Source organism: Castor canadensis, chromosome 19 (assembly GCF_047511655.1).
Source record: "Castor canadensis chromosome 19, mCasCan1.hap1v2, whole genome shotgun sequence".
NCBI classification, from domain to species: Eukaryota; Metazoa; Chordata; class Mammalia; order Rodentia; family Castoridae; genus Castor; species Castor canadensis.
The window spans coordinates 33,543,221-33,565,940 of record NC_133404.1 but is presented as its reverse complement, the minus strand read 5'-3'; the positions used below and the strand labels follow the sequence as shown (position 1 = coordinate 33,565,940).

The window sequence follows — 22,720 nt, the reverse complement described above, 5'->3', positions numbered from 1 at the left end:
CCTTGGTCACCTATAGTTATCCAACAGTTTGGACAAGAAATTTTAAACTAGCAAGCCCCTTGCATTTTAGGATTGCTGCCACTTATCCTTGGAATTGCTCATGGGACTGATCTTAGCTGAACTACACACAGTGGCATGCCACCTGGAAAAGGAGACCTTACTTAACCAAGATGTCCGTGGAATACCTGACTCCACCATTTTCTACGGTGCCTATGTAATAAAAGGTAGCTTCCACTTGTCTAATTCCTGTAGTGGTCCTTTACCTCCTTTCAGAGCCCAGGAGGCAAAGAAACAAGGAAAACTGTCTGATACTCTAGATGCACCAAAAGGCAATCCACAAACCAAGCACATAACTCATCAGTGGTCTCTTCTACACAGCATGACTTTAGCAGTAACCCCTCTAAAATGCAGGTATAAATAGATTCAAAGTTTCTAAAGTGAGGCGTGGTGGTGCACGCTGTAATCCCAGCTACCAAGGAGACAGAGACCCAGAGGATCACATTTTGAGGCTAAACTAGCCAAAAAGTTAGCAAGATTCTGTCTCAACAAACAAGCTGGGTGTGGTGCTTCATATCTGAAATCCCACCTACACAGGAAGAATAAGTAGGATTGTGATCCAAGACCAGCCCAGCCAAAAGTATGAGACCCTGCCAGAAAAATAAGTGAAGCAAAAATAACTAGGAACATGGCTCCAGTGGGAGAGTGCCTGCTTAGCAAGACCAAGGCTCTGAGTTCAAACTCTAGAACTTCCAAAAAACAAAAAAGACAGATTTCAACTAATAGGGATAGACATTTAAATGCTTTCTAAGAGTACCCTTAGCAATGAGGAAGAGGAATTAGTTTAAAAGTGCTAAAAGAAATGAGTAGAACGCTGAGAAAAAAAAAATTTAAGGAGAACACAGTGGACTCCATCTTAAGCATTTTATTAATGAAACTTTTTTTGACAGTACTGGGATTTGAACTCAGGGTGTCCAGCTCTCTAAGCAGGTGCTCTACTGCTTGAGCCCCACGCCCAGCCCAGGATTAATGAACCTTAAATATACTGAAAGATAGTTTCATTAATGTTTCCTGAGAAACAATAAATTAGAATCTACTCCACATGAAATATAAGGTTCCTAGAGTTGGTTAGTTGAGTTAATTTGCAAAGTAGGATTTCCATGTAACCTCCCACAATAAGCCCGATGAACTTCACTCCCCCCCACACACTAAAGCAACCTTTCAAAAACTTCCTATTTTGATTCCTTCCTGTTTTTTTCCGGTACTAGAAATTGAGCCTGGAGTCTTGTGCATTCCAAATGAAATTTCTCCCACTGAACTATCTCCCCAGCCCATGTGCTGGGATTACAGTTGTGTGCCATCACACCTGGCAACTTTTTCTTAATGTATAATTAAAAAACATATCAAAAGTCCAACTATGTAAAATTTTTAAGTACTTTCTAAGGTGATAAAATAGGACTAAAATAAGACATGTTTCTTTTTTTGGGGGAAAATCCACTTAGCTTACCCTCCTATCCTTTTTTCTGAGTGCATACAAAGTAAAAACTATTGCTATCACAATATAAAAGATTTTTATTACCTGCACTGTGTCTGCCTTTTTTAGGTAGTAAGATTGCAGAAAAAAAGAAAACCTAGTCCCTACCCTTAAATAGTTCACCACTAGGGCTGGCGGAGTGGCTCAAGTGGTAGAGCACCTGCCTACCAAGTGAGACCCTCAGTTCAAACCCTGGTACTGCAAAAAAAGAAAAAAAAATCACCATTAAATAAAAGACACTAACCAGTAACAGTTTCATATTGCAGTGCACAGTTAAGCAATAGCATTAATAATATCACAAATACCCAAAGAATAAATTACTTGATTTTCCAATATTAACATACAAGTTTCCTAAATGGTAATAATGTGTGTGTGTGGGGGGGGGTGGTTTCCAATGGATAACATATTAGCTTTTAACAGCTTATAAAAGCCTGCATGAAACATTATATTGTAGACTAATAAATGGTTCTCCTTGTAGGCACAAGGAAGAATTATAATTGATGTTCCCTCAAAATTAAGCATGACTGTGTGACTTGCTTTGGTCAACGAAACGTGAGTAGACATGATGAGGGGAAGTTCTCGGAAGCTTTTCATTGCCACCACGTGAATTCTCTCTAACTCCACTTTAGCAATCAATCACTGAAGTGCATGTTGAGAGGAAAGTGAGTTTAGAGCTGTGGCCTAGGGGTCGGCACTCTGGAAAATCACTCAGATCTGCCATGAACTTTCCATGAGCCAGAATTAAACCTTTATCACTCAAGCCATTGATGCCCAGAGATGTTTCTTACTGCAGCATAACCTTGCCTATCCTAATTTATACACACATTGTACTTAAGAACAAATAAGATATATTCTGTATAATACCAGTGTTGCTCAGAAAATATATACATTTAAAATGAATCAATTGCCAGATAGTAAGGAAGTGTTTACTGTATGTCAAAAAGGCACGGAATTGTTGAACCAGCCATGTGTCAGGATTTAAATTGTGCAGAATATTTTGGATTTGTGACTTTTCTCAACTCACTGACTTCCAGGAATAGTAAAGATAAGGGGATTTGTACAAAATAGCCATCATTCTGACACCAAGTGCACCCACCTCTTCCATTCCACCAGTAGCCTGTGAATCTGTATCCCCTCACATCTGAAAAACATTTTGAGAACTTTTAATACAGCAAAGTGAATTTTCTTTTTTCTCTGTCAGACACTTAAAAGTCATTTTGACAAGAAAAAAAAAAGTACAAGCGATCAGAAAACCATTCTTAAAATTTATTCTGTAGTTATAAGCATGGGTAAAAATAAAAATAAATATGTCTAATCACAGAATAATTAACCACGTGAAATAAAAATGAACACTCTTTTGCATTGAAGATCATTCTCTTGTATCTAATTTGAAGAGATACTTAATAAACACTGCAACAAAAGCTTACTTTCTATTATAATAAGTAATTGATGTAGGCTTAACTGTTTTGCCTAATGGATTCCAAAGCAGAAGACTGACAGTCACTCACAGTACTATCATTGAAAAGCTGGGTTGTAGAGCAATTGTTTTCTGATTTTTTTTAAGACAGTTGTATGCTTCTTGTAATAAGAAAACATACTAGCCATGAAAGGGCACGCTTATAGCTGTTTTCTTGAAGTTCCACTTGTAGAATTACAAACAACATTGAATTATAAAACAACATTCTTCTCTAAAACTACTGAGAAGAATGACCCAGGGACTGGTATGGATTTTGAGTCAGGAAACTGTTCTCCTGGTTTCTGAACTGGCTCACTTCTACATCAAAACCTTCTCATACTCAGCCACCAGAGCTAATTTTCTCAATGTGCAGTAGGCTTCCTTTTTCCCTGGGGAACACATTATAAAACACCTCCCCCAAGGAAGTCTAAAACTAAAGATAGTACCCTAAGGGATCAATAGCAAAAACTAATAATAAATAGAAAACTTGTAACCATATACTTTGTATGTTTTTTTTCTTTTTCTCTCAAAATATCTCATTATACTATATTCACCCTTCTTCTTGTGATAGCAGATGATCCTTAAAAGAAAATACTTTCTGGCCTCTTTTGGACATACCCACATGACAAATGTCAGTACTCATGTGCTTTGGGGCCACTATTAAATAATAATAAATCCTTGAACACAACAGCGCAATATCATCATAACCAAGATAGCCACCAAGAGACCAATGGGCAGGTAGTGTATATACAGCATGGCTACTCTAGGCAAAGAGATTACGCATTTCCCTCATGGGACAGAGCAGGATGGTGCAAAGTTTCATCACACTATTCAGAAAGTCATGCAACGTAAAGCATGAGTTATTTCTGGAATTTTCCATTTACTATTTTCAAACCACAATTGACAACATATACTGGAAACCATAGAAAGTAAAACTTTAAATAAGGGAAGACTACTGTAAAGGTAAAGCTGACCTCATTCTTTCTCCTTGACCAACCTCCAATGTTTCTCAACTGCCTTGCACACATAAGGTTCAAATTTCTTAGGTCCTTCTTTTTCTTAAAAGCCCTTTGGTCACACCCTGCCAAGTAGGTCTCTCTCCCCAGATTTATCATGCTCCCTCATTCCTTTATTTGAGATATGTTTCTTCAACTTGTTTTCTATTGGAGAACTCGTCACTCACCTGATATCTCTTTGATTAAAGCCAAATTACTACTTTCTTTCTTTTTACCTCCTTTGAATGCATGCTTGCTCCTATAAGGTGATTGCTGTATTTTATTATCATTACTTATTTACCAGTTCAGGTGGACAAATTTAATCTCTTCAATGGTAGAGAATGCATTTTGCTTAGTTTTTCATCATGTCCTCCCTTATGCAACAGCACAAGTGTCTGGACTGTAATCATGAGTAAATAGTGGGTGATTATGTGACTCAATTAATGAATGGATCAGATCTGAATTCAGTAGATGTTTTTACCAATGACATGCTGTGTGTCCTTATCCAGGTCATTTTACCTCTCTGTATTCCAAATACTTGATAGGACAATAATTACTACCTGCTATAGAGGGATGCTGTGAGGATTAATGAAATAATTGCTATAAAGCAGTTTGAGCTCCTTGGAAGAAAGACACTATGTAAGAACAAAGTGTTTTTGTAATTACTATGTAGCAGCTTTCATCTGAGAATCTCAAAGTACTTCACTAAACACTAACTCATTAATCTTTCCAACATTTCTGCAAGAGAATTCCATTATTTCTAGTCTAGAAAAGGGAAAAAGCATTAGACAGCAAAAGGTTAAATGTCCTGCCCATGTTGACATTCTATTTGAATGCCAGGTCAAAACCAAGTTTCTGTACTCCCAGTTCAAAGATAGCCCTTGAACATGGAGGCACTGCATCTTCCCTGTTTTACACACACAGAGGAAGCTATAGAGCAGCCCCAGCAAGCTGGCAAGGATCCAGTTGGAAGGAGGGACCAGATTAATACCTTCCATAGAAGAAGGGCTTGGATGGGGCAATGAGGTGATGACCACAACCCTTCCCTCAACTGTAACAGTAAGAGGAAAATGTAAGCAACCCCTGCCACCACTCCCTCACCCTCCTCCAACGACTTTGGCTCAAATCTTTTCCTCAGTCTTCTTTTAACTTGATACCTTTCTGAGATGTCTCTGTCTCTCTGCCAGAAAATGTCTTATCACCTTTGAATACAAAGGTAGCAGTTTAGCAACCAAAGAAATTAATCCTAAAATACTGCATTCAAAGGAGCTTTCCCTTCCTAATACTGTTTTTCCTGCTGAATCCCATGAATGTTAGCTGAGACAGGTGGTATTAATCCTCCTTTTAAGAGGAAAAGGAAGAATGTTAGCTATTCTACAAATACTTGGGTGGGGGCTGCTGAGTTTGGATTGAGATACGTTACATTGGGAACATCAGGGAAAGTGGATACATTTCTATTTATGGCTAACCAGAAATGTGACATTTGTGTTTTTCTCACAAATGTTAAGTTGATACTTCCTGGAGGTTTGTGGTCAAGATTACTGGTCCAATGATATGGGCAAATCTGGTACCAACACGTACAGCATGTGTGGAAATAACAGGATTGTGTCTAGAGGTCAGTGGAATACAGTAATCATCAGTCTATTGATAACTCTCTCCCAACAGCCACTTCCAAAGGAAGCATTATTTATTACCTCTGGTTTTAAACCCAGAAAAGCAGTTCCCTCTGATCTGTGTCATGCTGATGACTCCTCTGAAACCTCCAAGAGAATGCCCCTCCACTTCCTTCATCCTGGTGACCTTTTTCTCCACTCCGTCTTTAGCAAGTCTTCCCCCTCCACTCTGGAGTGACTCATGCCTATAAAGATCTTAAACTCCTGGCCTACGTTTCCTGACCACATTTGTCTTCACCTTTCTAACTTCCTCATACCTTGGAAGCCACCTATAATCATGGAAAGAGAGTGTGCTTTAGAACCAAACCTGTGTGACAGTTAATCCTAGCACCTGCCACCTTTTGTTCTGTGGCCTTAGGCAAGTTGCTGAACCTGTCTGAGCCTTCTTTTGTAGCCTATTAAATAAGAATTACAAGTCTACTTTGAACCTTTTTGAGAGATAACACCCCACACACAGTAGTTTTCAGCAAAAATCAGTACCCTTGACCAAACACTAAGAAGACTGAGTATAAATTCATGTAGCAAGAACTAGAAGATGACACACACGCGTAGCACCAGGAGAGCCATTCCAGTGGATTTCCCAGAAGCAGAAATTAGGCCTGAGTATCACAGTGGAGATCCAACAGATGGGAATAAGCAGGGAATTTGAGAACATAGCTTAGAACAAGGTCAAAGCTAATCTAGCAGGCATTAACTGTTAGGAAAAGCTAGAAAGGAAGCAGAAGAAAGATCAGAGTTTCTCAATCTTGATCCCTAATCCCTGGAGGAAACTGAGATATGGGGGAGTCAAGGAACTAGGGGCTTGGGTTAAGAATTAGGCCAAGAATGTTGCTTATTTGTTTATGGTGCTGGAAATCGAACCCAAGGCTGTGTGCATTGTAGACAAGCGCTCTACCATGGATCACTCTACTCACAGCCCTTAGGCCAGGATCTAAGCAAGAATGTCAGTGTCAGAGTGACTCCAGGCCATCTGACCGAAAAGGCACATAAAGAGCTACCTCCATAGAGCATGCTCCTCTCCTATGCTCAGCCTCTCAACTATACCTCAGATCCCTCAACTCTGAGCCCTCTGGCATTTGCCTTTTGCCCCTCTTCTGCCATCTGGTCTTATACAGACAAGATTGGATATCAAGCTTGAGAGGCTTCATTTGTGATTGACTTGGAAATCCCATTAGTTACCAGATTGGTGTGTGCTCCCAGGCACCATGGTTACCTTGCTCCTCAGTCATCCAGTAGTTACCAGGGCACCACTGGGCACTTTCCAAGTGACTTTCCACTCCACAGTGGAAAAACAGCAGACAAGAATTATAAGAGTGGAGATGAATTGCTGGAACTCTAGTAAACCACTTCACCATGAACAAGAGGCTATCCAAGAGCGTGAGTATGGGAAAACACTCTCATTCCTCCTGATGTGATGGAATTACAGAATCAGGAGAAGGTTAAACTTATACATGATGACTCCCTCCACCGTAGATCCTGGAAGATCATCGCCCCACCATCCACCATCTAACACACCAGTAGTGTTCTCTGCTAGGAAAAATGCCACTCATAAAGAAAGCTCACGAGAAAATCTCACATCTAAGATCAGGGTTTAATGACAGGCACGAGCCACCTGGCTGACCTGGGAAAGATGGAGCAGGAAGAGAGCAGTCCAGGCCAGGCATGGCTTTTTATAGAAGAGGGAGGGTAAGAGGTTGGCACAAAGCAGAGGTCCCTGATAGGGGTGGAGCTTGGGTGGAGCTTGTCTTGGAGCCAAAGAAATTTTGCTAAAGGGCGGGGCTGTTATTGGGAATGGCTCCATTTTCCAAGAGGTGAGACCTGAGGATAAAATGGCCAATGATTTATAAAATGGCGGCATTATTGTTCTATCAATCTCTCCTGGCCTCAAAACTTCAGATAGTACCACTGAACAGATTGATTCCTATAATAGTTTGGATAACTGTTCCCCTAAACCTTCATGTGTTAAAGGCTTGGTTCTTATCCACAGTGCTACTGGGAGGTGATAGAATCTTTAAGAGGTGGAGCCTAGTGTGAGGTCTTCTGGTTATTGAAAGTATGATCTTGAAGCCATTAAAATGCCAGCACATTCCTTGTCCTCTCTTCTGTGTCCCACCCATGAGATGAACAGTTTTGGCACCATGATATGCTACCTTACCACAGACCCAAAAGCAGTGGGCGGACCAATCACAGACTGAAACCTCCAAGACTGTGAGCCGAAAAATCCTTTCCTTTTTATAAGCTGATTATCTCAGGTATTGCTATAGTATGAAAAAACTGACTAACACACTTCCCAAGTGTTCACTTCACATTTTAGAAGACCACCATGCAAATATACCTAAATATTCAATAAACATCTCAAATCCATTATTAGCCCTTCCCACTTTTATTAATGACATCAAACATTTCCTATGTACAACACCCCAGAAGATACCTTTTCCTTCCAGGTTGAGGACTGAATTGTTCACAGCCTGACCTCAAGAGAAGTGAATTACTGTGAAGTAGTGGTGCTGGAAGGAGAGTGCTTTACCTCAACCAAAGATGATTATGCAGAGTATGCAATCAGGGCCAATGCCTTCATACAAAGACCACATAGGAGCAAGATTTCAGTGGGCTCTGTGAGGATCTGAGTCTATTCCCATGAATCTGAGCAATGGCTCCTGCTCAGAACCTGGGTAAAGTAGAAGTGACTTAACAAAACAGAAATGACTAAGTTAGCCATAGGTCCAAGCCACCTTTAACACATTAAATTGGTTTCAAAATTTAAATATCCCACACACTTTGTAGCTACTGAGAAGAAATGAGGGCTTCTTAGTTATCTGGTATAGTTAAAGAGAAGAAAAAAAGCATATTTGTGAAGACTGTAACTCTTAAATCCACTATATATCTCCCACAGGATCTAGCAAATGTTAAGTAATTAAATATCTGCAGAATGAAAGAATGCGTCTTTGGTTTTAGATCCAGCCTCTTCTTCTCTCAGGTATTTTATTATTTGCAAAACCTTGTTTTCTAGTTCCTTTTCTCCTCCCCACCCCCACTATTTAGAATTCTAAACAGCACTGGACTTTCCAAATGGAAAATATATTTCATCCAGTGTCCCAGTACTGTGAATCAGCAAGCACTGACTTAAAGGGTGGGTTTTATGGCCATTTGTTTCTTAACACAGAAATTACAATAACCCCAGGTGAATCAGACAAGTTTGCCAATGAGAGGTAATAATAATTGCTTCCTTTTATCCAGCCTTTCAATGGGCCAGGCACTGTGCTAAACCTTCCCTATACTATAATCTTCACACAACAAGTAGAAATACCATACAATCTCCCCTTTTTCAGAGAGGTAGGTTCCAAGCACAGGTCCACTGACTTCCCAAGTAGGGCTCTCCCTACCAATACAACTCACCCCCCAAAAAGGAATGTTAGTAATTCATTCAATCTCCTTTTGGTGTGTGCCTTGGTGGGATAAGTATGATATATTTGATATATTGTAAGAACTTTTGTAGATGCCACAATATACCTCTACCCTGCACAATAATAAAAAAAAAATTCATTTCTAACTCAGGAGCAATAGAAAGCACATTTTCCATTGCAGTTTACAAATGCTCAAAGTAGAAAATAAAAGTCTACACAATAAGATAAAAGTAAAAAGAAAGCACCCTCCTTGGCTGGACAGAGGAACCCTATGGAAAAAACATAGTTTTAACTTTTACATCAATTTCTTAAGATTGAATTGATTCACTAGAATGAGCATGTCAAAATAGAGAAGTCTCCACGGCCCAGATTTTGAGACTCAAAAATGTCATTGAAAATTAAGATGATTCTGACTGAAATGACTCTTCTGGTAAGTTATGTTTGAACATGACCACTGGAATTTCAGAAGTGACGGCAGGGAGATAAAAAATGCAAATGAGCTTTGCCTGGAGGATCCCAGGCTGCAAGGTTTTCTGGAAAGCATGATAGGAAGTTGAACCATCTATGGTTTCATCCCAAGTAAATTAACCTTGCATGAAGGGCCAAACTTCTCATTAATGTCAAAAAGTACCCCCAGATCCTGTGGTGACTCACCTATTTCCAGAGAGTATGATTTTACTTAAAAAAAAGTAATCAAACACCAAACTAAATTAAAGAACATCTTCTTTAACACTATTCTTTTTAGATTACAAATTTCTTTAGAAAATTGAAAAAAAGAACAATTACTTGACCATCCAGACACTTTGTACTCAACAGCTTTTATTGGCCTTTGAAATTCTCACCTCCACTTAGAGACACTTTTAATTAGACCCTAGACCACTCCATGTCTTTCTGCCCTTTGTTTCAGAAGAAGTGAGGAGGGCTGAAAATCCAGACGTCTTCACAAGGATGGCTGGTAGGTGAATTTCTAGATGGCTGCCATAGGCCCCCACCAGTGCTGGTATCACTACACAGGTTTGGATTTATGCCAACGTCAAGAAAGCACCACCACCATTCCCCCCACACACACTCTGACCAGTTGAGTCAAGAGAAAAATCTAGATTGAGCAGGAAGTGGGCAAAAGCAATGAATTCTTAGCTAATACTAGACATTGAAGAGTAAAGTCCAAAGTCAATATATATTGTGTTTCTGTACAAGATGGAGCCTCGAGGTGCTAAATTTTCATCTCTTCAATCTCATCCCATCTCATGCATGGCAATCACTTGTTTAGCTGTTGGTATTCTTTGCTGAAATATAGAAAAGTCAGTAAATCAGTGAATTTCCTCTACTAGCATATCTGTAATACATAGCATAGTCCCCACCAAATGGTAGGAAAATGAAATATTTTTTAAAATATCAGATGTCAAACAACCAATGACCAAGTTTTGTCTCCTGGACAGTATTTATTCCTTTTACAAATGTGTACTTAAGCTGCCTACCCAACTCAGTGTGTGGGGTTAAACACACATGAATTCTAATGAGGCTGGCCAGGCTCTGCCTCCAAGCCTGGATCAAGTGGTCCAGGCTTTAAGGTAATAGACTTAGCATCAAGACACAGAAAGGCAGAGAAAGGAGGGAGTCATCAGATGACAGGCAACACAGGTCATCACCCAATGAGGAAGGAAGAAATGAGGGATAGGTACCCAGGTGAGTGGCAGGACCCTAGGACAACCTCTCTCTGTACTCTGCTCTGGTTCTCTGCCTAGATCTGAGTGTGGAAAGATAACTGACAGGTGCACAGGCTCCCGGGGTGAGGTGGGGCTCCAGAGGTGTTTAAAGCTCTTGATTGCAGCTCCCAGAGAGAACTGGGTCCTTGGGAAGTTCTCAGAGTCCTGACAGCTGATTCTTACTTTTTATTGGGCCAGATCAGTAGTGAAAAGACAGATGCTCCTTTCTTATAACTCTTTGTCTCTTTGGCATCAGGGCAAAGACATCATGCAGTGAGGAACACATAATCCCTGATACTGCAGAGCCTTGGTTAGGCCTTACTCCATGACTTAAGATTCAATGGTATAGGAGCACCATTCTCAGAGCCCATTCTTCTGTCCAATAGGGACAGTGATCATTGCTCTTCCTTGCCTCCAAAAGCTTCCAGGGAATAAACGCACCCACCAAGAACTTACAGAAAAGTTAACTATAAGGTAAAGGATGATGTGAAGAAAATGATCTTCTCCAGTCAAAATGGAGATGGTGTTGATAGTGGTCAGAGTGGTAGCAAGAAGCTGTAATATATGAATCTCAAAGGACATAATTCCTTTTTGTGTATTCATTCAGCAAATTATGAAGTGTTTGTTCCATACTTGTCCTATAATATCTTAAACAGAACATCCTCCTGCTGTTTGACATGCTGGATCATCACCCATATTTTCCCAAGTGAGGCATTCACAGATATGGCTGAATATCAATCAAATCACTTACCATAAGTGACATAGATCCAGAATTTGTAACTTCACTGAGAAAATGGAAACCTTCATGAGTGGCCATCATTTCTTCTTTCTGCTTGTCAGCTTAATCTTAAAACTATAAAGTTGCTATACATACATGTGAATAAAAGAAAGCAGGTAAAAGAAAAACATAATGAAACTGACTTTTTAAAGTGTCACCCCAGCAACTTGCAACATCAACATCCCCAGAGCCCTTGCTAGAAAGGCAAATTCTAAGCCACCTGAAATCAGGGACTCTGGGGCTGGCACAGAGTTTTTATTTTAATGCTTATTTTAAAATGTATATATTTACAAAGTATACTGTGATAATTCAATACATACATACAAAGTATAATGATCAAAGCAATGTAATTCATATTTCCAGTTCCTTATCATTTATATTTGGGGCCTTTGAACATTTCTCTTCTTGTTCATTTTATAAAATGTACAGTAGGTGCTGTGAGCTACAGTCATCCTATGTTGTTGTAGAAAACTAGAACTTATGCTCCTATCTAACTACATTTTGGTATTGTTATCCAACCTCCTCCTTTTCTAGCTCCCTCCTGTACATTCTAGTCTTTAGTAATTACTATTCTACTCTCTTCTTTTCATTTTTTATTTTTGGTAGTACTGTGACTTGAACTCAGGGCCTTGCACTTGCTAGGCAAGCACTCTACCAGTTGAGCCACACTCTCAACCCTTTTTAGATAGGCTCTTTCACCTTTTCCTTGGGACTAGCCTTGTACCACAATCCTTCTACCTATGTCTCCTATGTAGCTGGGATTACAGTGTAAACCACCATGCCTGACTTCTTGTTGAATGGGGGTCTCACTAACTTTTTCCCCTGGGCTGGTTTTGAACAATGATCCTCTTAATCTCTGCCTACAAGGTAGCTGGGATTACAAGCATAAGACACAAAGGCCAGTATTACTTTTCCTTCTTTGAGGTCAGACTTTAGCTTCCATATATGAGTGAGAGCATGTGCTATCACCAAGCCCCCAGAGATTTTTGCCTGACCACTGCTACAACACTTCCTGATGCTGTTAAAATATAGCAAAAACAAAGTAGCTGAGGCAGGTGAGGCCAATTGCCCTGAGATGGATGACTCGAAAGGTGGACTTCCTCATTCCATTACAAAGAAAGTTTTTGTGATTACTCAGAATACTTTACACACTGCCTGTGTTGGTCAGCTTTCCATTACTAATACCTGAGAGCAATCAACTTAAGGGAGAATAGATTTGCTTTGGTTCATGATTTCAGAAGTTTTTGTCCATTGTCAGCTGTCTACATCACTTTTAGTCCTGGGCAAGAAGGAAATATTATGGTGGAAGGGCATGGAGAGGAGAGCTGCTCACCTCATGGCAGCCAGGAAGCAGAGAGAAGGAGGAAGAGGAAGGCATGCACACAGCAACCCACCTGCAACAACATTCTTCTTCCTATTGACTCATTCAGCTATGAACTGGATTAATCCATTGATGATGTTAGCATCTTCAAGATCCAACAATCTCTCAAGAGGGCCACCAACTGGCAATCAAACCTTAAACATATGAGCCTTTTTTTGGAGGGGGGGAGGAAACCTTCATATCTAAGTCATAATACAACCTTAAATAAAATACTTCTGTTTATCGAAAGGTTCTACTTTATGTCTCTGAATTTTGATGTGATATCAAAAACTCAAGAAAGAGTGGTTAAATGGAAAAGAAAAAAGTAACTATTTGCAAAAGAATTTTCTTTTTTGCCTCTCTCCATAATGCCTAAGTCAGAGATGATCAAAAGCAATTTGATCCACAGTTGTCATATTAATATTATTAATGAGGAAACAGAAAGATAAATGACTTAGAAAATACAAACTTTATCATTTCCAAGTTCTTTATCCAAAAATTACCCATATTTATTGGTATTGCTAATTTTTATTGCTTCATAAACATTGTAAATAACAATCTCAAGTAATAAATTTGTTGGCTGTGGGAACATATATGATAAATAGAAGTCATTTTAAATAGTTAGGTACAAGTTTTAGTAACCAAAAACTCCATAGCTTCCATTAAAGCCAAAATACCAAACTTGGTTCTCTGGAGATTTTGCACTTTAAGTGCAAGAATATGATAAAGACCTTTTTGTTTCTTTGTTTGGATATGAACTCAGGGCCTTATGCTTGCCGAGCAGGCACTCTACCACTTGAACCATGTTCCCTGGCCTTTCTGTCTTTCTTATTTCTCAAATAGGGTCTCATATGTTTTTGCCTGGACTATGATCCTCCTATTTATGCTTCCCAAGTAGCTGGAATGACAGGTGTATGCAACCACACCCAGCTTTTTATTGGTTGAGATAGGTTCTTGCAAACTCTCCTCCCCCAACATTGGCCTCAAAACACGATTCTCCTGATATCTACATCCCAAGTATTTGAGATTACAGGCCTGAGCCACCAGGTACAGCCCTTAAAGACCCACTCAGTGAAGTGTTTTCTCTTTGTTTTAGTCAATACCGCCATGAAATCACACCCAGAAGTACTGCTCAGAAGCAATCATGCTGGTTATAGACCCAGGACTCAGAAGTAAAACATGGTAAGCAGTCACTGCTTAGATTCAGTCACAGCTACATCGTATTCATCCTGAAATTGTTCTACACTCCTAAAGCTATTTTTTTAACTACTAAAAACCCATAGCGAGGACAACTTTTAGTTGTGAATATGGTACATTAGCCTTCCATGTTCCCATTTAAGAACACATCTCTAAAATGATGCACAGTCAAAATCAACTGATGTTAATATCTCTAATTCAACAGGTGCTAATGTGAAAATAATAATGGCTACAAATTAAATAGCTGGCACCATGTCTGCTTTTTTTTTTTCCTGCCTTAATGTGAATATAAACAGATCTGTGCTGTGTATAGATTCACACCTAATCAGATAAGGTCTATACAAAGCCATCCTTTTGAGTATCTGTGAACATTAATACACAAGCTTGGATTATAATAACTCACATCACCTTTTTATATTCCCATTCACTAATTTTTTTAGTTTGTAAATCTGTCTTGACAATGATCACATGGATGACAGAAGGATCCAAAAACTCAACATGTTTGGAAGCTAAATTAGCCAAATTAATGATATTAGTTCTGATACTGCTGTTTTATTAGTTTTCTCTTGCTTCCATAAAGATTTCAATTTATTTTCAATGCCTCTCACCAAATTTCCATTGCTCATCTACTGTAGATAATATATTGGTTTCTATCTCTACAAATGTTGTGTCTGATGACTTATCAATGAGGATAACAGAAGTCCCAACTAGTTTAACTCTTAATGGACTTTACTGTAAAAATAACAGAGAACTGTTAGCTTTACTAAAAAAAAAAATACTGTAAGGAATTCTTTTCCATTGGCATCTGAGAAATGGCAGGATGCTGTAGACCTCACTCTTCTGTCAGCACGTTCTGTGTCATATAAGGTAGGAAGAGATTGCAAGTCATCCTAAGAATTTTGATGTGTCTTCCCACATAAGAGGGGGAAAAAAGATAACATCACGCCCCGGATTGACCAGTTGTTTCTTCCAATTGACTGAAATAATCAGGTGTTCCTGAACAGCATCAGTTGACATCTCCAGAACACACAGGCCACAGTGTGAAACCCATAGTCTTAGAAAACTTGCCCCACAAAACTTACTAAATATCATTTGCATATCTGATAAATTTCATATCCTCAAGAAATAAATATGCTGAAGGACAACAATGTTTATTTAATAATATATATGTGACATATTTATACCTGTTCCCTACAATAGTAAAAGAAGCTGTTTAAGTGCTGAGGAGGTAGCTCAGTGGTACAGTGCTTGCCTAGCATGTGCAAAGCCCTGGGTGCCAGCCCCAGCCCTGCGAATAAATAAATAAAGAAATAAATATCCTTTTCTTCATTGTTTCTTTTGTTGTTATTGTTTTAAATTTTTTATTACAATATATTCATTATGCAGGAGGATATTCATAATGACAATTCCAATTAGGCTTATATTATACATTAGTTTCATTGCCCCCATCACCTCTCTCACCACTCCATCCCCGCCCCATTTTAAGCAATTGTAAGAGGTTTCTTTATGCTATGTCACATAAGTTTATGAAATCCATTAACCATATACTCTCACCTTAACCTCATTCATTCACCCCCCCTCCCACTAGTATCCCCCTGCACATACATACTGCACCTATTTTATAGTCCCGTTTTTCATTATTAATACTTGTGTTGGTGTTCAGAGGGGTGTCTCAATGCATCTCCACTGTGAGTATACTTTACTTTAGTCAGTTCAACCCTTACAATTACTGTCCCTTACCCCCAGCCCCCATTTATCAACAGCTTTCAATACACATCCTTATATCCTCTATCTTCACAGATCTTATGCTTTATTATATTACCTTTGTTCTATCACTCTCTTTTCCTTTCCTTCTTTCCCCATGTTCCATAGAGTAGTTTCACTGATACAAACATGTTCTACATCTGAATTTGTATATGGTCATGCTTATTTTTGTGCATATGTTTGCCTTTTGGATCTATCTTCCACATACCACTTTATTTTTCTAATATTTCCTCTCTTATTCTATATAATTATTTAACAAAAATATGTCAATACACTTTAAGATGATATTTTTTGTGAGATACATTTTTCAGGACATATGGTTAAAATTTTTGACACAGCCAAAGAAAAGTTCCCTAAGAGTGATCCATTGTTTCTCAGGAGCCAAGCTTCATATGTGAGACATTCCCTAAATATTTCGCACTTTGCTGGTTGTTGTCCTCACAAGGTTTGCTGCTTTTATGGTACCAGAAAGATTGCTGTAGTTTCCAGGGTGTTCCTCGCTTTTTCTTGCTCTTCTTCAATGGGATATCAATATTTCTGCTTATGGGATTACAAGACTACACAGGTAAGAGAGAGTCTTCAAGTTGTGAACAGGGTTAAGTCCTGATCATGTGTTATTAAATTGGTAGTTTTAATCTTAGAATGTCTTTAATTCCCATAAAAATTATTTCTCATAGTTATTATACCCCAAGACCCATACCAATGTATTTGGAGACTATTGCTCTGCTTGACACAGAGTCAGTATTATGGATATTCATAGAATTGATTTGGACAATCAAAAATGGGGGTTTCTCCCCTACCTTTTTCTCCCCCAATTTCTTCTGTGTTTCTGATAAACACTTGGGAGAATGGCCCAATGATCTCCTGTAAAGAATGTCCCCAAACAGTGCAGGGCAAGGGGCTGGGGAGGGAGCTGTGAAAAAAGGCTCAGTGGGGAGTGTCCATCAGTGGAGAAACAGGCAAAAGAGAGGACTTTTCAGGTCAGAATGAAGCTCTCAGAGCTGGACATGGCATGTATTGGCGCAGAACTAAAGATAGGACCTTGATTCCTCACTGACCCCTTAGCAGCTGGCCACTAGAAGCCTCACCTTCCTGAGACCTACCATGGTACTCCAACCACTTTAACACCCTTCTCTAGGTCTCCCAGTATGAAAGATCCTAAATACCCTTTTAAAATTTTTCCTAGAATTGTCTCTACTCACAAAACAGGAATAATGATGACAACAGCAAAAATTCCTGATTATCTCCTATAGATTACAAAGCATTTGTCCTAGACCCAGAAATTATGTAAGTTTCTGATCCTCCTTGTCAATTTTAGAAACGACAACATCACAGATATGAGGAATACAATGTAAGATTGTATTCCTTTGTGTCTGCAGTATTTCATTTCCATGGCAAACCATCTTCAGACTTTTTTCATTTAGTATTTTATCCAAGGACATGGAGAACTACAGAGTGTCTCTGTGAGTTTTTTCTATGATGCTTCTGAGGGTGGAAGTGAGAGATGAGATGAAAGAGGGAAAAGACAGGGAGCAGTTCTCGAGTACAGCTAGAGGTGTCTATGTTAGCCTTCTTCATCCCCATGGGCAGACTTCCTCTAATGGAAGGACTAGAGGAAAAGAATACATAGAAAACAGGGTTCTTGGTCACCTGACTAGTAGACCTAAATCCAGGTGACCTTTAAGTATATGAAAGAAAACATAAAGTTTGTATATAATGGAGTATATTTGCTTAGAGGTGGCTGGAAATACTTCCTCACCACAGACCCCTGCCACTGCTTAGTAAGTGACTCTAGACTCTGTTGTCTAGAGTCTCCAAGGTATTAGTTTCTTTATATGAATGTAGAAAAGCCAGGTGTCAGTAAGCTCATTCTTATAATTTTAGCTACTTGGGAGACTGAGATTGGGAGGATCATGGCTCCAGGCTAGTTCAGAAAGGGAGTTTGCAAGACCCCATATCAACAAATAGCTGGATGCAGTGGTGTATGCCTGTCATCCCAAGCTATGTGGAAGGCTGAGATTGGCAGGATTGTGGGCCCAGGGAAGCCAGGGTAAAGAAGTTTGTGAGACATCATCTCACTGGAAAAAAGCTGAGCATAGTGGTACACACCTGACATCCCAGCACCTGTGAGAAGCTTAAAGTAAGAGAATTATGGTCCAGTTTGACCTAAGCAAAATGTGAGACCTTGTCTCCAAAACAACCAGAGCAGAAAGGGCTAGAGATATGGTTCAATCAGTAAAGTGTCTGTCTCTCAAGTACAGAGCCCTGAGTTCAAACACCAGTACCACCCCCCCAAAAAAGCAGAAATTATGTTGAATATAGTTACAAAGTCACAAATATGCTGTTAGCATGTAGTGATACCATTTATTGCAGTAACACTCCCAACATTTAAGGAATCAGGGTTGACATACATCAACTTCCAGAAGTTGAACTTGAAATAATTTATGTGTACAGGTGGGCGTGCACTCATGGGCCCTCATGCAATCCAGAGGTGCTCCAAAGGCTCTGTATAGACAACTAGAATATTGTTTAAGGTGAATAACAAAGACAGAAAACAAAATTAGAAAAACAGACTCGAAAGTGGCCTCCAATTCCTTCTTCCTTGTGCTTAAATATTGGATATTAGAAGAATGTGTACCCTTTGTTTGCATCTAAAATGAGAATGTATCTGACATATTCTAGACAAGCATCTCAAGGTATAGTCAAAAGAATGGGCTGCAGTGCTTATAAATAATAACTGGGCCTCACGTCAAACTTTCTGAGTCAGACTCTCTCTGAGGGTGGCACCCAAAATTCTACCCAAAATCTCTATTACTAATAACACCATGAGTAAATTTAATGTGCACCAAAACTTGAAAAACACCGATTCTTTGTCTTGGCACCAGAAAGACTGCTGTAGTTTCTATGATGTTTCTTATTGCATCTTGCTCTTCAATTATAAATAATTGCAACTATGTGGACTATAAACGTCTATTGGTATGAATTATTAAATACTTCTGTGCCTACCTAGGTGAATTTCTACATATCATTATATTTATTTTCTCACTATGTAAAATTAAAACAAAATCCTTAGGTACATTAATATTCTGAAAATTATGCAACGATACTTAAATTAAGCAAGTGTCAATGTAATGTGTACCTGCTTTATGTAATATATAGTATCATATAAAACCATCTTAAGAATTACATAATCATGATCCTTTAAGATTCATTAAGAGACCACTCAGTTAGACACATGCATGGAAACATAGCTTATATAACATATATATATATATGTGTGTGTATATGTGTGTGTGTGTGTGTGTGTGTGTCTGTGCATGTACACACGAATGCAATGGACTGTTATTCAGCCTTATAAAAATAGGGAATCCTGTCACTTGTGACAACATAGATGAGCCTGAAAAACATTATTCTAGATGAAATAATCCAGACACCAAAAGGTACATACTGCACGATGTCACTTATATGTGGAATCTATGAAAGTTGACCTCATAGAAGCAAAGAATAGGATGGTAGTTACCAGGGATAGGGGCAAATAGGGAGACATTGAATAAAGGGTACAAAGTTTTTCTCTAAGAAACTTCTGAAGACCTCATGTAGCTTGGAGACCATAGTTAATAACCTTGCATTCCTTATTTGGAATTTGCTAAAGGAATTGATCTTTTTTGTTTGTTAGTTTCTTTGGTTGGCTGGTTGTTTTTTTGGGGGGGTGGTAAGGATAGGGTCTCACTATGTAGCCCAGGCAAGCTGCAAACTTGTGATCCTCCTGCCTCTGCCTCTTGAAGACTAGGAGACTCAATTTTAAGGGTTCTCACAACACACAAAAATAAGTAATGACATGAGGTGACAGATAGCCTCATTGTGGTGACCATTTCACAATGTAGACCTCTGAAAATACCATGTTGTACAACTTAAATGTATGTAATTTTTATTTGTTAATTATGCCCCAGTATTGCTGGGGCAAAAAGCCAATAAAGCAGAATGTAAATATGCACATTTATATATTTGAAGATATTATAGATTTTCTAACTTTGTGAATAAAGAGATGATAAAGATCAAAGAAAGATAGAAGGAAAGCTATAGCAGGTAGATGTCCAGTTCAGAGACCTTAATAATAAATCACAATTCAAGGCAGCAAAAGCCCAGAATGCCCAGAGGTTCCTGTCTAAACTCCCAGTGGGCTCATGAAAACCTGTCATCAGTTTGTCACTTCCAGAAAGTTCTAAACTTGGCACCTTGTTTAGTCTCAATTTTTGTTCTCTCCTCTAGTTCCCTGAAGGTATAGCTCCAAAAACATGTGTTTTTAAAGTGATATGAGTGACATAACCCAGGGTTTCAAGCTGACTTGGCACTTGTCACATCTGCGAGAGCTCAGTGAAGTACACTCTGCCTTCATTGTCACTTTAACCCTTATGTTCTCAGGGCTCACCCGGTCCCTCAGTCAGTAACAGAGGTGGAGTCGACGGGATGAGCTGCTAGTTAACAATTTGGGCAGAGAATGTTTGGCCACATCTGATGTAACCTTCTGAAGGGGGCTCCCTCAGCATGACAGAATGAGAAAACCATATGTTCTGCAAAAGAAAACTACCTACAGACATCACCAACATCAGACTTGTAAAATAGTATTTCCCAATTTACTTCTTGAACACTTTGCTACATATTAGGTCCTGTAGTGGTTTTCATGTGATCAATACTAGAAATTTTTGTCAGAGCCTGGTTAGTCAGATGTCATTCCCCTAATATTAAAGTTGACAAACCCAGGGCTCCAATCTGTTGAAGAATACGCCCATATTTACAAAGCTGGTAAGTACACAAATCTCGGATTCAAGTGTATATCCATTTATCACAAGAGGTTTTAAATTCTCCTGAACATCTCATTGTTTTTTATAAAAATACTGACACTTACAGCCATACCAGTTGCCATTTTGTATTGCAATCAGCCTAAAGTCTTTGCCCAAACTAGACCATCCCCCTTTTTATTGCTTGAGACTCATTCAGGTAACTTATCAGTCCCTCTCCTAGGACTTATCTGTGGTAGCTCATTTTTATCTACTATATTTTATTAATTATTTCATCAGATTTTTATTGAACCCCTAGCATATGTCATTCTGTGTCCTTGCAGTGGTCTTAAGTCCACTCAGTTTATGAATACATATTTTTGTGAAAGCTTATTCATTTATTTGCTACATTCATCAAAAATGTAGACTGGCTATAACTGTTAAATCACTGTTCTGCAAACTGTGAGTCATCTTCTCTAGGGATATCAATTTCATGGTTTGCAACTAGCGTTTATTCTTGAAGGGAAAAGGAATACAAAGAAAAATATCAGTATACATTTTGTATAGCAAACTAAGCATTACTTTAGAAATCTTTGTCTGGGGTATACATGTACACTTGCATTTGTGTTTCAATGCAACATCTCTTTCTTATTGGAGGTCTTAATTGACAAAGTCAAATAAGGTTGGGCTAAAGGTTCTTGAGAGCAAAGGGGATGTTTTTTGTTTTTCTATCTCCAGTGGAGCACTTTACTGTTGTTCAGTTGTGTGGGCTACCACCTCTAATTTCAAGAGAAAGTTCATTGCTTGTTGATTCTGCATACTGACTTTGAGAATTGCAAATGATGTTCTGATGTTCTTAATGTGATTGTCTATTCCTCCATTTATCAATGCATTATCGGACAGTGGGCTGTCGGGATAACATAATTCAGTGACTTTTTGTAAAGGAAAAAAATCATTCATTAGTAATGCACTCATTTATTCCTTTCCAAAACACTTTTCATCATGTGGACATAGTCTCAGCACCTTGAATGTTAATTATCCACTTAGAGACTACGGGATATTCCTGTGGGGAAGATATATTTGATGAGTAAGTCTGGAAAAGAAACTTCAGAAATATACCTTTTCAGTATGATTTATGCAAGGCCAACCTTGCAAGGGCACAAGGAATAAAGGGATCCAGATCTGATCCCAGATTCATGAATCCAATTTATGATTCTACCCAAGTTCCCTGAGTCTGGGTCTTAGTTGGACCTTTATGGAAATTATGATTCTGAATTATGTCAAATCAGAAAAAAAGAATGATATACAGTATGGACACTGCACCCTTTTTCCACAATGTAAGTCTAAGAAATTTTATTGTCAAGCTCATGTGTACATTCAGTAGAAAAGTGGCTTGGAAATAAGGGAATTCTGAATTGGTTGGAGTTGGGAGTAGCATGGAGAGAATTCATAAACAATGAAGGAAATCACAGTTTAAAGAGGAAATTAATGCTAGAAATTAGGACATTGCTATTCTCCAGTGTTAATGCAGAATGTTAAAGATTAGATAAAGGATAAAAGTTCACAAATCTTCTGTTTGATAAGACAAACCTTAGGTGTTAGATTAAAAATCATCTTTAAGCAGGCACTGGAGGCTACTTCAAAGGCTGAGATCGGGAAGATCACAGTTCAAGGCTAGCCTAGGCAAATGGCTTTCAAGACCCCATCTCCAAAAATAACCAGAGCACAGCAAAATGGACTGGTTCAAGCAGTAGAGCACTGCTTTTTAAGAATGAAGCCCTGAGTTCAAACCCCAGTCCCACAATGTCTTGTTCCTAGGCATAAATTGGTTTGGCCCAGAATATAGTCAAGCAGCATGAATGGAAAACAACTAAAAACCCAATGCCAAATGTTTTGTTCATTTGGAAATACTTGCCTCCTGTAGAAAGACTGAGTTTGCTTAGGTTGATTATTATTCATCATTTCCTTTTGCCTTTCCACTCATTTGATTTGTGTGAAAGAACTCTGAAAGACTCAAGTTGAAAGTGTCCATGCCTTCCAAACTGTTGGACTTGAATGTGTGATCAGAAGGAGAAACT

General features: G+C 38.8%; 1 long non-coding RNA gene across 1 annotated transcript in view; it reads right to left on the bottom strand.

The window, feature by feature from the left end:
- Positions 1–9,866: 9,866 nt before the first annotated feature.
- LOC141419240 (uncharacterized) overlaps positions 9,867–22,720 on the bottom strand; it is a 55,518-nt gene continuing 42,664 nt past the window's right edge. Inside the window, exons 2-3 of the long non-coding RNA XR_012443992.1 lie at positions 11,517–11,629; positions 9,867–10,345 (exon numbers count right to left, since the gene is read on the bottom strand). This is a non-coding gene — a long non-coding RNA (uncharacterized lncRNA). The remainder of the gene's footprint in view (positions 10,346–11,516; positions 11,630–22,720) is intronic.